Raw genomic sequence first — 23,141 nt, forward strand, 5'->3', positions numbered from 1 at the left:
GGGTTACCGCCAAGGAGGTTAAAGAGAACCCGAGCCATTGTAATGTTAAAAAAGGTAGATGCCTAAGGAGAGGGAAGCTTCTGGATCTTCCAGAGATGTTTCGCACTGTGCTCTGGTCCCCTGCTGCTCGCCGGGACCCTCCTTAACATCACGGCCAGTTGGCCAGCTCCTATTCTGCGAAGCAGGCTGTTTGGACGCTCAGGGTGCCGCTATAGCACTAATGCTATAGTGTGCACCCTGCACAAGGGAATTACGGGGTTCTCGAAATCGCCATACCCCGACTTACTTCTCTCTCCAAGTTGCTGTGTCTCGGAGTAGAAATAGTATTCAACGCCGTTGGTAATTTGAGGGTCAGAAAGGTGGGCCGTCATTCCGCTCACCCTGCGTCCAACTCACCGGTGGCATACTAATATGTGTGGCCATACAGTGCCTGCACAAGCCAGCTGCGCCTGTGCAGCACAAAGCCTGAGCCCACAGAGCTCAGGCTTATTGCACAGGTGCGGACGTGCTTGCACAGGCTCAGTATGCCTGCTGTTGTGCCTGAAGAGAAATGCGGCCCTGATTACCAACAGGCCCTTGTTGGTAAACTTCTGGGGTCTGCTCTCGACAACGGGGGACTGGAGAACAGTGCGTGAAGCCTCTGTAACATTGAGTGTTTCCTTCTTCTTAGGTATTTACTTTTTAACTTTGTGATGCCTTGAGAACATTTTAAGCTGCTGTGTAAGGATCCCTGGCACCAATAAAGAATAGCATAGCCAGAATTCAGAGCCCAGAACGCATGGGGCTCCGCGCCCTGAGCTATACCGGCCTGCATGGTTCATGATATAGGGGGCTTTGCAGGGCCGGTTCTAGACTTTTTGCTGCCTGAGGCAAGCTTGTGAGGATGTGCCACCCCCCTTCGCAATTTGGAATGATCCTACAGCACCTGACAATTTGCACGGCCTGTTACACAGTAGCTGCGGTGCAGGAGTAATATATTTCTGCTTCATTTAATGTTCTGAGTCAGCAAGGGAGCATATGCAACAACCTGAGACATGACATGCTGCAGCTCAACACAATAACACACTGGCTGGCTGTGAGTCTGCGACAAACAAACTGCTCACCCTCCTCAGTCAGGACAGCAGTGCCACCGCCTCCCTTCTGCTGTGCAAATCAAATTAAATCAAATTAAACACTGCTGCTCTCCTGCCTCCCCCCTTCTCACTCACTGTCAGACTCCTCACACAGCACAAAAAACTGTTTTTCCCCAACAGTGCAGTTTCTAGGCTAAAATGCACCCAGGGCGAGGGTGTAAAAATTGGGCCCCCCCCCCCCCGCGAGCAAGGTATGGGTGCCCGCAGTATAGGTTAGCCAGGTCTAGTTGCACTTATTATAGGTCCCCCCAGTATAGGTAGCCAAGAATAGGTACCCCAGTATAGGTAGCCAGGCATAGGTGAGCCAGTATAGTTGCCCCCGCTATAGGTTAGCCAGGTAGGTGCCTCCAGTATAGGTAGCCAGTATAGTTGCCCCCAGTATAGGTTAGATAGGCAGGAGCCCCCGGTATAAGTTAGATAGGTAGGTGCCCCAGTACAGGTTATTTAGGTAGGTGCCTGCTATATAGGTAGCCAGTATAGTTGCCACCTGTATAGGCTAGCTAGGTAGGTGCCCCCAATACAGGTTAAATAAGTGCCCCCAGTATAGGTTAGATAGGTAGCTGCCCCCCAGTGTAGGTTAGATTAGGTAGCTGCCTCCCAGTGTAGGTTAGATAGGTAGCTGCCCCCCAGCGTAGGTTAGATTAGGTAGGTGCCCCCCCAGCGTAGGTTAGATTAGGTAGGTGCCCCCCCAGTATAGATTAGATAGGTAGTTGCCCCCCAGTGTAGGTTAGATAGGTAGCTGCCTCCCAGTGTAGGTTAGATAGGTAGCTGCCCCCCAGTGTAGGTTAGATAGGTAGATGCCCCTCAGTGAAGGTTAGATAGGTAGCTGCCCCCCAATGAAGGTTAGATAGGTAGCTGCCCCCCAGTGTAGGTTAGATTAGGTAGGTGCCGACCAGTATAGGTTAGATTAGGTAGGTGCCCCCCAGTGTATGTTAGATTAGGTAGGTGCCCCCCAGCGTAGGTTAGATTAGGTAGCTGCCCCCCAGTATAGGTTAGATTAGGTAGCTGCCCCCAGCGTAGGTTAGATTAGGTAGCTGCCCCCAGCGTAGGTTAGATTAGGTAGGTGCCCCCAGGATAGGTTAGATAGCTAGCTGTCCCCTATAGTGGAGGGGGGAGCCGGAGCCGCGGGGAGGGCAGCCCGACCTCTCCCTCCCTCTCCCGGGCGCCATCCGTGCTCCCCCCTCAGATGCAGAGCGAGCAGCCGGGAAGCGCTGTTTGCAACTCACCTGCCTGGCTCCAAGCGCTGCTCTCTCGCCGCTGGTCTGTCTCTTCTCTCTGCATACATGCTGATACACGCGGCTTCCTGTTTAGCCGGAAGCCGCGTGTATCAGCATGTATGCAGAGAGAAGAGACAGACCAGCGGCGAGAGAGCAGCGCTTGGAGCCAGGCAGGTGAGTTGCAAACAGCGCTTCCCGGCTGCTCGCTCTGCATCTGAGGGGGGAGCACGGAGGGCGCCCGGGAGAGGGAGGGAGAGGTCGGGCTGCCCTCCCCGCGGCTCCGGCTCCCCCCTCCATTATAGCGCCCCCCTCCTAACAGCGCCCCGGGCGGCGGCACGCCCCGCACGGGGGTAGAAACGGCCCTGTTCCCCAATTTGGTTCCCATAGAAGTACTGCCCCTTCCAAAAAGAGACAGTTGGGAACTATGGCATCCATTCTTCAATATAGAGCCTTTCAATTGCGTTCACATTTGAGTTCTATAATGATCAAAACTGATTTAAATGACAACTGAAGTGAGAGGGATATGGAGGCTGCCATAAATATTTCATTTTAAGCACTAGTTGCCTTACTGTCCTGCTGATCGTCTGCCTCTAATACTTTTAGCCATAGTCCCTGAACAAACATGTAGCAGATTATTATTATTTAGTAACTCACTTTTTCTCCCCCAAAAGTGGGGGGAAAAAGTCACTGCGTCTTATAGTCCAAATGCAGGCAGTTCCTGACTTGTGAAAGCCTGCCAATACGAACCTCCAACCCGCTACAATGTTGTGGACTCCCTGTACTGTGCCCATGCAGTGGAGGACACAGGGGGACAAACGGAGGGCACAGGGGGACACAAAGGGGCATAGAGGTGGACACTAGGGGACACAAAGAGGCATAGAGGTGGACACAAGGAGAACACATGGGGGACACAGGAGGACACGAAGGGGACAGAGGAGGACACAGGGAGACACAAGAGGTACAAGATATACAAGGGGGCATGAGATACAAAAGGGGCATAATCTACAAGATTCCCCTTCACCATGGATGCATCAGGTTTAGAGTATATGTTTTTCCCCTGGTTTTTGTCCTCTAAACCTAGGTGCGTCTTATGGTCAGGAGCGTCTTATAGTCCGAAAAATACGGTAGATATAGTCTTGTCACTAACTGTCCCTCGGAGCTCACAATCTAATCCCTACCATAGTCATGTGTCCATGTACAGTGGCTTGCAAAAGTATTCGGCCCCCTGCAAGTTTTCCACATTTTGTCACATTACTGCCACAAACATGAATCAATTGTATTGGAATTCCACGTGAAAGACCAATACAAAGTGGTGTACATGTGAGAAGTGCAACAAAAATCATACATGATTCCAAACATTTTTTACAAATCAATAACTGCAAAGTGGGGTGTGCGTAATTATTCATCCCCCGAGTCAATACATTGTAGAACCAACTTTTGCTGCAGTTATAGCTGCCAGTCTTTTAGGGTATGTCTCTACCAGCTTTGCACATCTAGAGACTGAAATCAGGGATGTATTTAGGGTTTGGGCTCCCCTAGGCACCCCAAACCTATGGCACCCTCTCTCCCCCCCCCCCCCCCCTCCCCGGAGGGTGTTGGCGGCGCGGCGAAGAATGGGCGTGGCCACAGAATGCAGTGGGCGTGTCCATAACCTACAGTGGGTGTGGCCAATTCAAATATCCTAGTAAGCCCAAAGTCGGTGGGGGCCATGTTTTCTCCCCGGGTATGAGTAAAGTGACCCTAAAAAAGCAAGTAGGAAATGTTCCCACCACCAAAAAAACACACATTAGCCAGTGTTCTCTCGCACAAAATAGTGGTAGGTATTAGAATGTGAGCTCCCCTGAGAAAAGTCAGTAACATGACTATGTTCTCTGCAAAGTGCTGCAAAAGATGCCAGCAGGGCTGTGGAGTCGGAGTTGGAGTCGAGGATGCTATATAACTACATAATAATATGGTAGGACATTAGACTATGGCAGGATTAGATTTTAAGCTCCTCAAAGGATAGTCAGTGACATGACTACATACTCTGTGAAGTACTGCTGAAGATGGCAGTACAATATAGTACAGTAGTATGGCAGCATGGTGGCGTAGTGGTTAGCGCTCTCGCATTGCAGCGCTGGGTTCCCGGTTTGAATCCCAGCCAGGTCAACATCTGCAAGGAGTTTGTATGTTCTCCCTTTGTCTGTGTGGGTTTCCTTCAGGCACTCTGGTTTCCTCCCACATGCCAATACCATATGATACAGATAAGTTAATTGACTTCCCCCTAAAAATTGGCCCTAGACTACAATACATACATACACATATGACTATGGTAGGGATTAGATTGTGAGCCCCTCTGTGGGACAGTTAGTGACAAGACAATACATACTCTGTACAACGCTGCGTAATATGTTGGCGCTAAATAATTAGTATCAGTATAAAGTAGCCAGGTCTATAGGTGTCCCCAATATAGACATACTATAGGTGTCCCCAGTATAGATAGCCAAGTCTTTAGGTATCCCCAGTTTAGGTAGTAATCAGGGGCGTAACTAGAAATCACTGGGCCCCCTTGCAAAAATTTGGATGGGGCCCCCCCATAGGTGCCAAATAATCGTAATGGGGCAGCGTTTCACTATAAAATAATTGTAATGGGGCAGCATTTCACCATAAAATCGTAATGCAGCAATGTTTCACCATAAAATAATCGCAATGAGTGCAACATTTCACCAGAAAATAAACGCAATGAGTGCAACATTTCAGCAGAAAATAAATGCAATGAGTGCAACATTCCAGCAGAAAATAAACGCAATGAGTGCAACATTTGAGCAGATAATAAACGCAATGAGTACAACATTTCAGCAACATGCACCCGATAATAATCATACAGTGGGAAGCATTTCTCAAGAGAATAATCGCAATGAGTGCAGCATTTCACCAGAGAATAATCGCAATGAGTGCAGCATTTCACCAGATAATAATCGTACAGTGGGCAGCATTTTACCACAAAATAATCGCACCCTGGCTAACATTTCACCAGAAAATAATCGCACCCTGGGCAGCATTTCATCACAAAATAATCATACAGTGGGCAGCATTTCACCAGAAAATAATCGCAACGTGGGCAGCATTTCAGCAGAAAAATCGCACAGAGGGCTGCATAACACCACAAAATAATAGGTGTCCCCAGTTTAGGTAGTAGGTATATAGGTGTCCCCCAGTTTAGGAAAAAGGTATATAGGTGTCCCCCCAGTTTAGGAAGGTGGTATATAGGTGTCCCACAGTTTAGGTAGTATAGATAGATAGATAGATAGATAGATAGATAGATAGATAGATAGATAGATAGATAGATAGATAGATAGATAGATAGATAGATAGATAGATAGATCTATCTCTCTCTCTATGTGTGTGTGTGTGTCCCAGTTTAGGAAGTCGGTATGTAGGTGTCCCCCAGTTTAGGTAGTAGGTATGTAGGTGTCTCCCAGTTTAGATAATGGGTATGTAGGTGTCCCCCAGTTTAGGTAATAGGTATGTAGGGGTCCCCCAGTTTAGGTAATAGGTATGTAGGTGTCCCCCAGTTTAGGTAATAGGTATATAGGTGTCCCCCAGTTTAGGTAGTAGGTATATAGGTGTCCCCCAGTTTAGGTAATAGGTATATAGGTGTCCCCCAGTTAAGGTAATAGGTATATAGGTGTCCCCCAGTTAGGTAATAGGTATATAGGTGTCCCCCAGTTAGGTAGTAGGTATATAGCTGTCCCCCAGTTTAGGAAGTAGATATATAGCTGTCCCCCAGTTTAGGTAGTAGGTATATAGGTGTCCCCAGTTTAGGTAGTAGGTATATAGGTGTCCCCCAGTTTAGGTAATAGGTATATAGGTGTCCCCCAGTTAGGTAATAGGTATATAGGTGTCCCCCAGTTAAGGTAATAGGCAGTGGCGTAGCTACAAACCTCTGGGCCCCGATGCGGAATCTGGATGTGGGCCCCCCCCCCCACGGCAACAACAGCCCCCCTCCCCCGGCAACACCCGACGCACACACATATCCAAATCCCTATTGCCAGCTATAGGTCCCCCCAGTATAGGTAGCCAGGCATAGGTAAGCCAGTATAGTTGCCCCTGGTATAGGTTAGCCAGGTAGGTGCCTCCAGCATAAGTAGCCAGTATAGTTGCCCCCAGTATAGGTTAGATAGGCAGGCGCCGCCGGTATAGGTTAGATAGATAGGTGCCCCCAGTACAGGTTAGCTAGGTGGGTGCCTCTAATATAGGTAGCCAGAATAGTTGTCCCCAGCATAGGTTAGATAGGTAGGTGCCCCCAGTATAGGTTAGTTAGGTAGGTGCCTCCAATATAGGTAGCCAGTATAGTTGCCACCTGTATAGGCTAGCTAGGTGCCCCGAATACAGGTTAGACAAGTAAGTGCCCCCAGGTTAGATAGGTAGGTGCCCCCCAGTATAGGTTAGATGAGGTAGCTGCCCCCCAGTATAGGTTAGATGAGGTAGGTGCCCCCCAGTATAGGTTAGGTAGCTGCCCCCCAGGATAGATTAGGTAGCTTTCCCCCAGGATAGGTTAGATTAGGTAGCTGCCCCCAGGATAGGTTAGATTAGGTAGCTGCCCCCAGGATAGGTTAGATTAGGTAGCTGCCCCCAGGATAGGTTAGAGTAGGTAGCTGCCCCCCAGGATAGGTTAGAGTAGGTAGCTGCCCCCCATTATAGATTAGGTAGCTGCCCCCCAGGATAGGTTAGATTAGGTAGCTGCCCCCCAGGATAGGTTAGATTAGGTAGCTGCCCCCCCCCCCCAGATAGGTTAGGTGGGTAGCTGCCCCCCAGGATAGGTTAGGTGGGTAGCTGCCCCCCAGGATAGGTTAGGTAGGTAGCTGCCCCCCCAGGATAGGTTAGGTAGGTAGCTGCCCCCCCAGGATAGGTTAGGTAGGTAGCTCCCCCCCCCCCCCCCCCAGGACAGGTTAGGTAGGTAGCTGCCCCCCCAGGATAGGTTAGGTAGGTAGCTGCCCCCCAGGATAGATTAGGTAGCTGCCCCCCAGGATAGGTCAGATTAGGTAGCTGCCCCCCCAGGATAGGTAGGTAGCTGCCCCCCAGGATTAGGTAGGTAGGTAGGTAGGTGTCCCCCCCCCCCCATAATGAAGGGGGGAGCCGCAGCTGCGGGGAGAGCAGCCCGACCTTTCCCTCCCTTCCTCTCCCCGGGCCCCCCCCCCCCCCCTTCAAATGCAGAGTGCGCGGCGCACGGAAGCGCTGTAGTAGGCAAAACTCACCTCCGTCCCTGCGCCGCTGGTCTCCTCCCGCTCTGTATAGATGTTGTTACACACTGCTTCCTGTTTAGCCGGAAGCAGTGTGTAACAACATCTATACAGCGAGAGGAGATCAGCGGCGCTTGGAACGCAGGGACGGAGGTGAGTTTCAGCCTACAGCGCTTCCGTGCGCGTCACTCTGCATCTGAAGGGGGGGGCCCGGGGAGAGGAAGGGAGGGAGAGGTCGGGCTGCTCTCCCCTAGAGTTGGGCCGAACGGTTCGCCGGCGAACGTGGTTCACGCGAACTTACGTGGTTCGCGTGCGGGTGCCGCACGCGAATGTTTTGCGGAAGTTCGGTTCGCCCCATAATGCACCTGAGGGTCAACTTTGACCCTCTACATCACAGTCAGCAGGCCCAGTGTAGCCAATTAGGCTACACTAGCCCCTGGAGCCCCACCCCCCCTTATATAAGGCAGGCAGCGGCGGCCATTACGGCCACTCGTGTGCCTGCATTAGAGAGAGTAGGGCGAGCTGCTGTCTGTCTCTAGGGAAAGATTAGTTAGGCTTAGCTTTTCCTGGCTGCATACCTGTTCTGTTCAGTGAGCCCTCAGCCCACTGCATACCTGTACTGTGATCCTGCCACTGCATACCTGTTCAGTGATCCTGCCAGTGCATACCTGTTCAGTGATCCTGCCACTGCATACCTGTTCAGTGATCCTGCCAGTGCATACCTGTTCAGTGATCCTGCCACTGCATACCTGTTCAGTGATCCTGCCAGTGCATACCTGTTCAGTGATCCTGCCACTGTATACCTGTTCTGTGAACCCGCCACTGTATACCTGTTCTGTTCAGTGGACCCGCCACTGTATACCTGTTCTGTTCAGTGAACAGTTTGGTGTGTCAGTGTGAAGCAGTACCTTAATTACACTACCTGATTGATGTATACACATGCAAGATGTTTTAAAGCACTTTAGGCCTGTCATTTAGCATTCAATGTGATTTCTGCCCTTAAAACGCTGCTTTGCGTCAAATCCAGATTTTTCCCGGGGACTTTTGGCATCTATCCCACTCCGCCATGCCCCCCTCCAGGTGTTAGACTCCTTGAAACATCTTTTCCATCACTTTTGTGGCCAGCATAATTTTTTTTTTTTTCAAAGTTCGCATCCCCATTGAAGTCTATTGCGGTTCGCGAACTTTAACGCGAACCGAACGTTCCGCGAAAGTTCGCGAACCCGGTTTGCGAACCTAAAATCGGAGGTTCGGCCCAACTCTACTCTCCCCGCAGCTGCGGCTCCCCCCTTCCCAATAGCGTGCACGGCGCACGGGCCGCACTCAGTCCTGGCCGCACTATAAAAAGACATGGGCCCCCCCGGGCCCCTCCCCCGCCTCTTCAGGAGCCGGGCCCAGTCGCGCATGCGACCGCTGCGACCTCTATTTCTACGCCCCTGGTAATAGGTATATAGCTGTCCCCCAGTTAGGTAATAGGCATATAGGTGTCCCCCAGTTAGGTAGTAGGTATATAGGTGTCCCCCAGTTTAGGAAGTAGATATATAGCTGTCCCCCAGTTTAGGAAGTAGATATATAGCTGTCTCCCAGTTTAGGTAGTAGGTATATAGCTGTCCCCCAGTTTAGGTAGTAGGCATATAGGTGTCCCCCAGTTTAGGTAGTAGGCATATAGGTGTCCCCCAGTTTAGGTAATAGGTATATAGGTGTCCCCCAGTTAAGGTAATAGGTATATAGGTGTCCCCCAGTTAGGTAATAGGTATATGGGTGTCCCCCAGTTAGGTAGGACTCGGAGATATATAAGTGTCCCCCATTTTAGGTAGCCTGGCTGGAAGGTGGAACAGGCACAGAGTAGCGGGGAAGTCCCGACTCCCCCCCCCCCCTCACCTGGAGCTCCCGCTCCCCCTTCCAGTCAGTGCACTGTGCACTGCAGGCAGAGACGAGGGGCAGCGCCAAAGAACACCTTACCTCCTCTTCCCGGCGCGCGAGGGAATCTCATCTCTGCATGCCGCTGCCTGGTCTGGCCTAAACCCCCCCCGTGAAAAATAAGGGTCACTTTTTTTTTCAATTATTTTTTTTTTTAATAAAAAATAATAAAAATAAAATGAATAAGCATTAGATGGCCTCCCCCCCGAGGGGCCGCCCATGGCCCTGACTGAAATCCTTGCCCATTCTTCTTTGCTAAACAGCTCCAGCTCAAGTCAGATTAGATGGACAGCGTTTGTGAACAGCAGTTTTCAGATCTTGCCACAGATTCTCGATTGGATTTAGATCTGGACTTTGACTGGGCCATTCGAACACATAGATATGTTTTGTTTTAAACCATTCTATTGTTGCCCTGGCTTTATGTTTAGGGTCATTGTCCTGCTGGAAGGTGAACCTCCGCCCCAGTCTCACGTCTTTTGCAGACTCCAAGAGGTTTTCTTCCAAGATTGCCCTGTATTTGGCTCCATCCATTTTCCCACCAACTCTGACCAGCTTCCCTGTCCCTGCTGAAGAGAAGCACCCCCAGAGCATGATACTGCCACCACCATATTTGACAGTGGGGATGGTGTGTTCAGAGCAGTGGCGTAGAAATCGCTATAGCAACCATAGCGTTGCTATAGGGCCCGCGGCAACCCTACGTCACAGCGGGCCCGCCGCCCTCAGCTAAGAGAGGACTTTTTTTTAAAATTATAATAATGCCGGCGCTCCGGCCCGGGCCCCCCCCCCTCCCTGTCTCACCTCGGGGCCCCCCTCCTCCTATTATGAGCGGCGCGGGAGAGCGGCATATAGAGCAGGCTCCGGCGGGAGGTCGAGCAGGCTCAGACGCTAGAGGTCCAGCTGCCTCCGGGCTACGGCGTCTCCTCTGTATGCTGCTCGAATGCGAGCAGCATACAGAGAGAGGAGACGCCGTAGCCCGGAGGCAGCTGGACCTCTAGCGTCTGAGCCTGCTGGACCTCCCGCCGGAGCCTGCTCTATATGCCGCTCTCCCGCGCCGCTCATAATAGGAGGAGGGGGGCCCCCGAGGTAAGGCAGGGAGGGAGGGAGGCCCTACCCCACTAAGCCACTCGTCTGCCCACTCACCCACCCGCCCCGGCTACCTAACTGTCCACCCACCCGCCCCGGCTACCTAACTGTCCACATACCTGGCTACCTAACTGTCCACCCGGCTACCTAACTATCCACCCACCCGGCTACCTGGCTTCCTAACTATCCACCCACCTACCCAACAACCTACCTGTCCACCCACCCGGCTACCTGGCTACCTAACTGTCCACCCACCCACCTGGCTACCTAACTGTCCACCCACCCACCCAGCTACCTGGCTACCTAACTGTCCACCCACCCACCCAGCTACCTGGCTACCTAACTGTCCACCCACCCACCCGGCTACCTAACTGTCCACCCACCCACCCGGCTACCTAACTGTCCACATACCTGGCTACCTAACTGTCCACCTACCCGGCTACCTAACTGTCCATCCACCTACCTGGCTACCTAACTGTCCACCCACCTGGCCACCCAGCTACCTGGCTACCTAACTGTCCACTCGGCTACCTGGCTACCGAACTGTCCACCCGGCTACCTAACTGTCCACCCACCCGGCTACCTACCCGCCCACCTGGCTACCTAACTGTCAACTCACCCACCCGGCTACCTAACTGTCCACCCACCCGGCTACCTACCCGCCCACCAAACTGCCTACCCAGCTACCTAACTGCCTACCCTCCCACCCGGCTACCTAACTGACCACCTGGCTACCTATATGCCTTCCCTCCCATCCGTCTACCTATCTGCCTACCCTGCCCGCCCGTCTACCTATCTCTATCTGCCTACCCTGTGGGGAAATCTGCTGACAATCTGGTTGCAATTTGTGGGGAAATCTGCCACCAATCTCGTTGCAATTTGTGGGGAAATCTGCCACCAATCTTGTTGCAATTTGTGGGGAAATCTGCCACCAATCTCATTGCAATTTGTGGGGAAATCTGCCACCAATCTGGTTACATTTTATTGGGAAATCTGCCCACAATCTGGTTGCAATTTGTGGGGAAATCTGCCGAAAATCTGGTTGCATATTGTGGGGAAATCTGGCAACAATCTGGTTGCATATTGTGAGGAAATCTGGCAACAATCTGGTTGCATATTGTGGGGAAATCTGGCAACAATCTGGTTGCATATTGTGGGGAAATCTGCCAACAATCTGGTTGCATATTGGGGAAATCTGCCAACAATCTGGTTGCATATTGGGGAAATCTGCCAACAATCTGGTTGGATATTGTAGGGAAATCTGCCAGCAATCTGGTTGCATTTTGTGGGGAAATCTGCCGACAATCTGGTTGCATATTGTAGGGAAATCTGCCAGCAATCTGGTTGCATATTGTGGGGAAATCTGCCGACAATCTAGGTGCATTTTGTGGGGAAATCTGCCGCCAAACTGGGTGCCTTTTGTGGGGAAATCTGCCGCCAAACTGGGTGCATTTTGTGGGGAAATCTGCCGACAATCTGGGTGCATATTGTAGGGAAATCTGCCGACAATCTGGGTGCATATTGTGGGGAAATCTGCCGCCAATCTGGGTGCATTTTGTGGGGAAATCAGATTTTTCCACAAAATGTTTGGGTGGGAGGTCTGAGGTCCGTGGGGTTGGAAAGTCGTGGGGGGGGGGGGGGGGGCATAATTTTTTTTTTTGCTATGGGGCCCAGTCATTTCTAGCTACGCCCCTGGTTCAGAGTGATGTGCAGTGTTAGTTTTCCACCACACATAGCGTTTTGCATTTTGGCCAAAAAGTTCAGTTTTGGTCTCATCTTTCCAGAGCACCTTCTTCCACATGTTTGCTGTGTCCCCCACATGGCTTGTGGCAAACTACAAACTGGACTTCTTATGCTTTTCTGTAAACAATGGTTTTCTTCTTGCCACTCTTCCATAAAGGCCAATTTTGTGCAGTGCATGACTAACAGTTGTCCTATGGACAAATTCCCCCACCTGAGCTGTAGATCTCTGCAGTTCGTCCAGAGTCACCATGGGCCTCTTGACTGCATTTCTGATCAGCGTTCTCCTTGTTCGGCCTGTGAGTTTAGGTGGACGGCCTTGTCTTGGTAGGTTTACAGTTGTGCCATACTCCTTCCATTTCTGAATGATCGTTTGAACAGTGCTCCATGGGATGTTCAAGGCTTTGGAAATCTCTTTGTAGCCTAAGCCTGCTTTAAATTTCTCGATAACTTTATCCCTGACCTGTCTGGTGTGTTCTTTGGACTTCATGGTGTTGTTGCTCCCAATATTCTCTTAGGCCTGGTGCACACCAAAAACCGCTAGCAGATCCGCAAAATGCTAGCAGATTTTGAAACGCTTTTTGGGCTGGTGCACACCAAAACCCGCTAGCAGATCCGCAAAACGCTAGCAGATTTTTAAATGCTTTTTTTTATTTTTATGAGGCGTTTTGCTAGCGTTTTGCGGATTGCTGCTGCGGTTTTCAGTATAGTAGATTTCATATATTGTTACAGTAAAGCTGTTACTGAACAGCTTCTGTAACAAAAACGCCTGCAAAACCGCTCTGAAGTGCCGTTTTTCAGAGCGGTTTGCGTTTTTCCTATACTTAACATTGAGGCAGAAACGCATCTGCAATCCAAAAAATGCCTCACCCAGGCATTTTTCGTTTCTGCAAAACGCCTGCCGCTCTGGTGTGCACCACCCCATTGAGATACATTGACCAAGCAGATCCGCAGCCGCAAGCGGATCTGAAAACGCCCAAAAAGCAGCTCGGTGTGCACCAGCCCTTTCTTCTTTTTCTGTAGCGTTTCAGCTAGCATTTTGCGGTTTTGGGAAGCGTTTTTGGTGTAGTAGATTTCATGTATTGTTACAGTAAAGCTGTTACTGAACAGCTACTGTAACAAAAAACGCCTGGCAAACCACTCTGAAGTGCCGTTTTTCAGAGCGGTTTGCGTTTTTCCTATACTTAACATTGAGGCAGAAACGCATCCGCAATCCAAAATCTGCAGCCGCCCGGGAGTATGCTTTTCTGCAAAACGCCTCCCGCTCTGGTGTGCACCAGCCCATTGAAATACATTACCCAAGCGTAGCCGCAGCCGCAAGCGGATCGCAAACCGCAGCCGAACCGCTCTGGTGTGCACTAGGCCTTAGACAAGGTTGTCACAGAGCAGCTGTATTTGTACTGACATTAGATTACACACAGGTGCACTCTATTTAGTCATTATCACGCATTAGGCAATGTCTATGGGCAACTGACTGCACTCAGACCAAAGGGGGCTGAATAAATACACCCACCCCACTTTGCAGTTATTTATTTGTAAAAAATGTTTGGAGTCATGTATGATTTTCGTGATTTTCACATGCACATCACTTTGTATTGGTCTTTCATGTGGAATTCCAATAAAATTGATTCATGTTTGTGGCAGTAATGTGACAAAATGTGGAAAACTTTAAGGGGACCGAATACTTTTGCAAGCCACTGTATGTATTGTGTAGTGTATGTATCATAGTCTAGGGCCAATTTAGCGGGAAGCCAATTAACTTATCTGTATGTTTTTGGGATGTGGGTGGAAACCTGAGTGTCCAGAGGAAACCCACACAGACACAGGGAGAACATACAAACTCCTTGCAGATGTTGACCTGGCTGGGATTCGAACTGGGGACCCAGCGCTGCAAGTAGTGATGGGTCGTTCGCAAACGAGACGGCTCTAAGAGCCGGCCCTTTCCTGCGAACGACAAGAGCCGGTTCTCAGTTTTAAAAGAGCCGATGCTTCAGCCACCCCACACAGCTCTGCTTTGCTATGTGATAAAGGGCGCTGAGGCATGCTGGGAGATGTAGTCCTCCTCTTTCAGCTTGTAGGAGTGTATGAGGCGGATGTATGGGGGGAGCAGAGCATTAGCAGGAGGGATTGCCCCAGTCAGATAAGCAGTCATGGAGACGGGGCGGGGTTTTTACTCCGATTCTGAGTGGTGTCTAGTGACATTTAATGAAGAGCCGATTCAGAGCCGTAAGAGCCGGCTCTTTAATGGGAGCCGATTCAGAAGAGCCGATTCTCTGAGAAGAGCCGGAATTCCCATCACTAGCTGCAAGGCATGAGCCCTAACCACTATGCCACCGTGCACACAGAGCCGGATTTCTGGCAAGGCCGCATAGGCCATGGCCTAGGGCACCAGAAGTTTATGGGCGGCTCAGTGAGGGGCAGGAAAGCTGTTCTATGCAGTCATCCCTATCTACATGAACAGCTTTAACCTTTGAACTCTCTGTCCTGTACTTGTGCCGTCCCTGCAAGACCTGTAAGCTGTATCCTGCAGGTCTACATCAGTCTAACTCTCATGGTGACGCAATAGGTCCATCATTAATGAGATGGCAAGCATAACATAAAATTTCAAAACATAACTTCTAATCTATACACGTATTACTAAAAAAGCTATTGTCTGTGACACCAATGATGGAAAGTAAGGTGAATTCTCATTGGGGCACACAGAGATAACCATACAGATGGTATAGTTGGCATTGGCCGGTAAAAAGTACAAATCCGGCCCTGCGTGCACATGATCGGGAGCTTACTGCGCAGATCAGATGTTTCTGACATTATTGTCACATATGACAAGATTAGCTGTATGCTTGTTTCTGGTGTGATTCAGACACTACTGCAGGCAATCAGCAGGGCTGCCAAGCAACTGGTATTGTTTTAAAATAAATAATTATGGCAGCCTCCATATATCTCGAATCAGGTCCTCTTTACATGAGTTCTGTGAAGTTTAAAAAAAAGCAAAAACAAACACTAACCTGGGGCTTCTATCAGCCCCCTGTAGCTGTCATCCTACAATTGTCTGTTCCCCGCCACCGGTCCCGGTGTAATTATCTCTTGAGCGAGACTGCGGCCACGCGCGTACTTGCACCCGCTCGCGTACTAATTGACCGGTGTCGGCGGCGGGGAACGGAGGCTGTAGGAAGGCGCGGGACATGACAACTACAGGGGCCTTAGGCCTCTTGCACACTGCATGCATTTCCGATTCCGCTTTTTATTCGGTTTTTACCTCCGATTCCGATTTTTAATCTTTACTGCATGCTGCGTTTTTTGATCCCTTTTTCTGTTGAATGTATTCAGGGAAAATCGGAATTGAAAATCGGAATCGGAATCAGAAAACGGATTTGCAGTGTGGAGGGAGCCATAGAAGCTCCAGATAAGTGTCTGTTTTTGCTTTTTTTTTTTTTTTAGCTCCACAGAACCCCTTTAATTCCCTAATCTATTTTGGGTGCAGATTTGATCAACATCTTCCAATCTATACGGTTCAAAGTCTGGCTGATCACTCCCTTCACCACTCTGAGTGCAGCAGCAGATTTTGAAGGCAGAAACGATTATCTCAGATGAAGTGCATTGAGCCGCAGCCGCCATCAGAGCAAACAAGCCTTTGGTCATTACGGTTTGGGGTGGGGTCGGTAGAGAGCATTATCTATAAGGAAGCACAGCTATGTTATCTACTCCATGCATCATCATCACTGCAGTACACACCCAGTGACCCAGCTGCTATACAGCATCCCCTGCTGTACTTTTCGCTACAGAGACACTGGCAGTCTGCAGTGACGGCGCCATTTTGTTGAAGCCATATGGTTAAACTCTATAGGTAGCGCAGTCTCGGATAGCAGCAGCTTCCTGGAAGAGCGGGGACATATTTCTGTCTCGGTTCGGCCTCTAGCGTTGTGTTTTAGCTACAGGAGGGCGTAATGAAGGAATATGGGCGGGGACAGGCGATGTCTTCTCGCAGAATGATTGGCAGAGCTCTGGAATGGGGCTTTGGCTTTGGGTAGCTGGGGGGCGTGGTTGGTGTTGACAGCTCTAGCTCTGCCTATGTGAGTCAGTCGCCCCGCAGCCGCCGCCCTGTCCGGAGTGTGGGATCCCCGGAGCTGCATCCCCCGAGTGAGTACCGCCTGTAGGGATTGCAGTGTTGTATATGGGGGTGCAACAGGAGGGGCAGGCTGGCAGATATCTATAGCGATCAGATGTGATGGAGTGGGGATTATTATCACTATTTACATTATTGAGACAGGCCATACTTTTTCAGACCCAACTGCACAATATACTGAAGTTGGCCACATTTGAGACAACCTTTATCAAGTCTTTAATGTAACAGAACATTTGGGTAGCACTGCATCACGTGGGAAATTTACTTTTTCCACCAAAATGTAGTTCTTTTAGTTTAGTGATGGATTGGCCAATCACAATGCTTTGCTGTAATGCCTGCTACACACCATGCACTATCCTGTCATATTTTGGGTCAAATCGATAATTTCCGATGACGGGACCTGGTACTGGCGGATCCAGGCAGCTGAGGATGGTGGCGTAGGAGCGATCCGTGCGTATGGGGCTGGAGGAAGCCCCAGGTATGTATAACAGCTTTCCCCCAACGTCTCTGGTTCCCTTTAAAGAGACTCTGAAACGAGAATAAATCTCGCTTCAGAGCTCATAGTTAGCAGGGGCATGTGTGCCCCTGCTAAAATGCTGCTATCCCGCGGCTAAACGGGGGCCCTTCACCCGCAAACCTTGGTCGTAGAGTTGGTCATAAATCTTGGCTTCCTGGAGGCAGGGCTAACGGCTGCAGCCCTGCCTCTCAGCGCGTCTATCAGATGCGCATCGCCGCCTCTCCCCCGCCCCTCTCAATGAAGGAAGACTGAGAGGGGCGGGGGAGAGGCGGAGATACGCGTCTGACAGACGTGCGTGGGGCAGGGCTACGGCGGTTAGCCCTGCCCCAATGCAGAAGCGCTCCCCCGCTGTACGGAGGGGATTTGGGGGTGAAGGGACCCCCGTTAAGCCGCGGGATAGCGGCGTTTTAGCAGGGGCACACATGCCCCTGCTATCTATGAGGTCTGAAGCGAGATTTATTCTCGCTTCAGACTCTCTTTAAGCCCCATACACACGCTCAACAGCGGGCTTTTATGCAGCGCAATTATCAAACAACTTTTCTTGTGAAACAACCAACAAAAAGTTGCTTGCTATTGTTCACACAACTGATAAGACGTCAATCCAACAGTTGTGCTTGGAACAGACGATACGTTTTTTTCGCTTGACTCTCCACTTGATTCTGTTTTCCATTCACTTCTATGAGGAATTGAGCAATAAAACGATCGAGCGGAGTATCGGACATGACGGAATTTATCAATCAAACGCATCTATCAAGCGGGAAAATGAAACATGTTACCAGCATTAGATTGACGTCTTATTAGTTATTTGAACAGTAGCAAACAACTTTTTTTTTTTTTTTTTTTGGCAGTTTCAACTTGTTTCACAACAAAAGTTGTTTGATAATTGTGCTGCATAAAAGACCGCTGTTGAGCGTGTGTATGTGGCTTTCGCAGGACTGGAACTTTGCAAGGCCTAATCAGATCTAGAAGATCATAATGAACACAAATCTGAAGTGAAGGGCTTTAGATTAGGACACCCAGCGAGAAACCTCAGGGAAATACCACTCCCGTGGGAGGGCAGCGCCCTCTTGTACGTCCAATTTTCAGATAGGTTGTAATGAACTATGCCCACACTATTTGGCCAACCACAATGCTTTGCGCTGTAGAGCTGTGATGTGATTTGAGAACTGTTCCCTAAGGGTTTCTGCTTGGTTCCCTGAATTAGAATAGTGAAGAATCTCATACCTATGTATAGGGAAGGCTTTGGATACCATTGAGCCTTTGTGGTCCTCACTCCGCAACATTGTTTCTACACTGTCCCTGGTTGAAGTTATGCGACTGGCTGTGTCTTCAGTAATCCTCAGGCATCCTTCGGAACCACTTGTGTACCTGGCTAGTTCCAAAGGCAAGCGCATCTGTACTGCTCATGCGCAAGCCTGACAAATGTGCTTGTCTCCAGAACTACTCAAAGTGCTATCTGACCTAGCAGGTCGAATAACATCAACTGCGGATGTTGTTAGAACAACACATAGGTTTGAGAACCGGGGAAGCTCTATAGCCTTTCTGAATCTTTGCACCCTGAAGGAACCCTGCAAATAAGTTTTGGATCTCAAGGAACCCCTACAAACGCATACATATGAAATCGGCGCCGGTAGACTCTGGCGCAGGATACAGCCGGTATATGCCTGATCCTGCTTCTGCACAAGTCTGGGCCATGTTAATTACTATTCCCCCTCCAGGCCGTCATGGATAGTAGGGAATGATATAATTCGGCTTCCAGTGATTGCTGGAGGCCGAATTATTGTTGTTTTTTTTTTTTAAGCAGCTTTGGCTCCGTCTTCTGACGGAGCGCGCTATAGAAGTAATTCCCTTTATAGTCTATGGTGGCGCCGGCTGCGCCCAAATTTTCCTGTCGAAAGCGACTGCTCCGCTACAAACATTTTTTTTTTTATCTTGAGGAGCATTTATTTTGCAGGAGGAGTCTTTAAATGCTGGTGTGGCTGTTTATTTCACTACCCCCTATTAGTGCCACTCATTATACTGTCTCCTTATCCTAGTGCTTTTTATTAATGTGCTCCTTATTCTTCTGACCCCCAATTTAGTGCTTATTTTTGCAGTATCCTCTATTATACTTCACCCACGATGAGGGAAAATGCCAAGGAACCCCTGCAAAGTACTCAGGGAACCCTGGTTGAGAAAGCCTGCTCTATAGTATCCAGCAGGGCTGTGGAGTCAGAGCAATTTTGGGTACCCGGAGTCGGCGGTTTCATGAACTGAGTCGGATGATTTTGGTACCAAAACCACAGCCCTGTTAATTATTAGACTAAGGAGTCGGAGCAATTTTAGGTACCTGAAGTCGGAGTTTGTGTAGGAGGTTTCATAAACTGAGGAGTCGGGAGTTGGAGTCTGATGATTTTTGTACCGACTCCACAGCCCTGGTATCCAGAGCCTTCCCTCTACTTAGGTATGTATTAAACCTGGGAGTGAACTGGAGTCCGTTGCGTGCAATCACATCTTAGTGTGGCCTCGGCTGCACTTAGATACGCATGAAGTGGTCTGTTGCTGCCGGGTAGCGGCGAGTATCAGATGCTGCCGTTTGGTTGGTGCTTGGTGACTAGCAGAGGGGGGGGGGGGGGGGGGGGGGGTTGATCTGCCCGTCAAACACACAGTTTAGCCTCTGATGTGAATGGCCTTGTGACTCCAGCACTAATTCTGGTTATTATAAAACCAAAGATGGTTCGTGAAAATCCTATTTAAAAGCTCGTACACAGGCTTGATTAAAGTTGGCTGAGGCGGCCGATGACAACCACCCCAGCCAATACAATGTTTGTGTACATGGCCCCTGACCAGCTATCCTACAAGCGATCCACTCGACAGATAAACTCACCCAACGGACAGCCAACTGCGTTGACGACTCCGCTCCCCCTGGTGACGTCAAGCAAGCACTGCTCGGCTGTCCCTTTGCCCTCCGCATAGCAACAGAACGCGCCGTCAGCTGCACACGTCTGTACAGGCCGGCCCACAATCCCCAACGAGCGACATCAGTCAGCAGTGTGTACGCACCTCAGTATACTGTATTTATTACTAAAGCTTATACTAAACCAGATCACCAAGTATATTTTTTTACTGGCTTCAGAACTCTCAGTATATTTTCTACTGGCCACCTGTGATACATTTCAGAAAGTAAATCAGGGAGAGGAAAGATTTTACAATGGGCAAACACTGACTAAATAATCTATAAATGAATATTGTAAAAAAAAAAAAAGTAATTTTATTTTGACTACCATTCCTCTTTAAGGGCACGTTTCCACTGCGGTGGAAATCGGGATAAATCCGCAGAGTTTCCCCACAAGCAAATCGTGCGGGGAAACTCTGCCATAGGGGATAATGCTGTCGTCGTCCAAATCTCTTGCCTTAGCGATTCAGCCGACATTGCAGCTTTTTTTTTTTTCATGCGGGAGGCAGCGAATCCCATAGCTGTGCTTGGCACGACTTCCGGGATTCGGCTGCGTACTTGCACAACCAAGAAGTGCTGCTGCGCATCTTGCAGGACACACGGCGGCTAGTGGAAACGGGCCCTAATGAGCAGCTTTGTTCACTGCAAAGTCATTTGATAGTCTCATCCTCCACATCCTAGTGAAGATACTGAGAATGTGAAGATTATGGCTCACTTATATCACTCTCTAAAATCCCTGTAAATGATTGCTATGTATTGCTGTATTGGGGCCTGTTTCCATTAGCTGCATTGCACCGCAGATGTCCTGAGCTCAATCCATGGCAATGGAACAGTTTCCACTGCGTGCATTGTGTGCGGAGCGATCTGGGAATCTGAACCATGCTGCAGATTCTCAGACAGCTGCATCCGCCCGCTGTCCCCTCCATACACTTGCGCATCGGGAGGTGCGGAAGTGACGCGGATGCCAGCGGAAGTGATGCTGCAGTGCATCACTCTCGCTAATGGAAAAGGGCCCTTTGTCCTCATTCTGCAGATTTCACCTTATTTCCTGTAGCCATGCAGTGAGACAGAGCAAGGTGGATCTCAGAATTCTACAGTTGTCACAGAAATAGGTATTAGGACTAAATCTCCTACGGAGTAACCTAATCCGGCTTCTATGCGTGTGCCCATGATGATGTCCTCAAGGGACACGTGTCCCCGTGGGTACGTAGTAGTCAGATGGGGGAGGAGCAGAATGGAGTGAACTGGGCTCAGCAGCTCTCCAGGATTGGTCACTGGTGATGATGGTGACAAATATACAAATTCTGGTTTGACAGGAACTGGGACTTTGCAGCTGGCCAATCAGTTTTGAGAGCTTCAGGTTACTTGTTTAGGCAAGCACCTGAATCTGACTGGCCCGCTGCAGAGTTCCATTACCTTTGAAGCAGAGTCTAGTTCTGGCTAAACTGGAAAATGCAAATATTTGCTTATTTTGTCCACCTCCTCAGCAACAAGGAGGGAGGGAGAGTTTGTGTGTCCAAATGTACTCCTCACTGCCCTTGTTGCTGCGGATGACTTGTAAATAATCTTCACATTCACAACACATCCACACAGCAGTCAGTTTTAAAGAGGCACTGTAGTAATATATAGTAGAACAGAGTAAATTATGCAGGATACCCACTTTTTATGCTAATTATCCTGGTTTCCGCAGAAACCCTAACCCTTCCCATAGTCATCAGCCTATGACAGCCGATCGCTTCTGAGCCTCCCAGGGGGACAGTGCTGCCGTAGATCGCAGTGCTGTACAATGTAAATAGATGCCGGTTTCACCATTTACCAGTCTCCTAGCAACGATCATCACGGGGAGACTGATGACGTAGCGGATCCCAGGACTTCACGCAAATTGGCGTTGAGCGCTCCTAGGGCTGCCGCCGCGTCCATGCCAATTGGTGTGGAGCGGTCGGCAAGTGGTTAAACAATACCAGTTGCTTGGTAGTCCTGCTGATCTCTTTGGCTGCAGTAGTGGCTGAATCACACACCTGAAACAAACATGCAGCTAATCCAGTCTGACTTCAGTCAGAGCGCCTGATCTGCATGCTTGTTAAAGGGAACCTAAACTGAGAAGGATATGGATTTTTTTCCTTTTAAAATAATACCAGTTGCCTGACTCTCCTGCTGATCCTGTGTGTCTAATACTTTTAGCCACAGCCCCTGAACAAGCATGCAGATCAGGTGCTCTGACTGAAGTCAGACTGGATTAGCTGCATGCTTGTTTCAGGTGTGTGATTCAACCACTACTGTCAGGCAACTGGTATTGTTTAAAAGGAAACATCCATATCCCTCAAGTTTAGGTTCTCTAAGTATTATAGAGGGCTGGTGCACACCAGAGCGGTTTAAAACTATTGCAGGGGGAATACCGCTTGGCTAATGAAAGTGAATGGGATGGTGCACACCAGAGCGGGTCGTTTTTTTTTCCCCACAAACGCAAACTCGGGAGCTGCAGCAGATTTCTGAGGCGTTTCTGCCTCAATGTTAAAGTATAGGAAAGTGGAAAACCGCTCTGAAAAAAACGCTAGATCAGAGCTGTTTTCCAGGCATTTTTGTTAGACGCTGTTCAGTAACAGCTTTTACTGTAACAATATTTGAAATGTGCTACACCAAAACACTCCAAAAATCGCTTGGCATGTTTAGAAAAGTCTCTAAACATGCCTAGAATCGCACTGAAATAAAAAACTGCTAGCGTTTTGCAGATCCGCTAGAGGTTTTTGGTGTGCACTGGGCCAGACACAGGATTAGCAGGTGAGTCAGGCAACTGGCATTATTTTAAAAGGAAAAATCCATATCCTTCTTAGTTTAGGTTCCCTGAAATGCTGTAATTCTGTGTCCTCCTGATGGGGATGGGGAAGGGGGGCAGGGGGGGGAGAGAGAATGACTATTGCCAGGAAGGGCTGCTGAAAACTGCCAAATGCCTTTCTGCATGCTTGCAAAAAAGCAAGGTTTTTGAACCAAGCACAGCATCTGTAGGCCTGCAGCATCCCCAACCCCGGGTATATAGCGTCTCCATTTAGGCAGGCAATGACCCCCTAAATAGGCTTTGACCTCTTCCCTTTTAGGTAGGCAGCATCCTCCTCCGGTGCTCTGCCTGATTGCAGGGTTTAGGAGCAGGGGACTGTGTCTATTTATGTTTGCGGATTAATGTTTGACTAGCAATTAAGATCGCGTTGCTGAAAAATTATCCAACGTGTATTCAAATTAAACATACACAGATG

General features: G+C 49.5%; 1 protein-coding gene across 1 annotated transcript in view; it reads left to right on the forward strand.

The window, feature by feature from the left end:
* The first annotated feature begins 16,350 nt into the window (after positions 1-16,350).
* Positions 16,351-23,141, forward strand: part of CAPNS1 (calpain small subunit 1) — a 66,009-nt gene continuing 59,218 nt past the window's right edge. Inside the window, exon 1 of the mRNA XM_068250526.1 lies at positions 16,351-16,455. The gene's annotated coding sequence lies outside the window, so the exon portion shown is untranslated. The remainder of the gene's footprint in view (positions 16,456-23,141) is intronic.

Source organism: Hyperolius riggenbachi, chromosome 8 (assembly GCF_040937935.1).
Source record: "Hyperolius riggenbachi isolate aHypRig1 chromosome 8, aHypRig1.pri, whole genome shotgun sequence".
Classification (NCBI taxonomy): Eukaryota; Metazoa; Chordata; class Amphibia; order Anura; family Hyperoliidae; genus Hyperolius; species Hyperolius riggenbachi.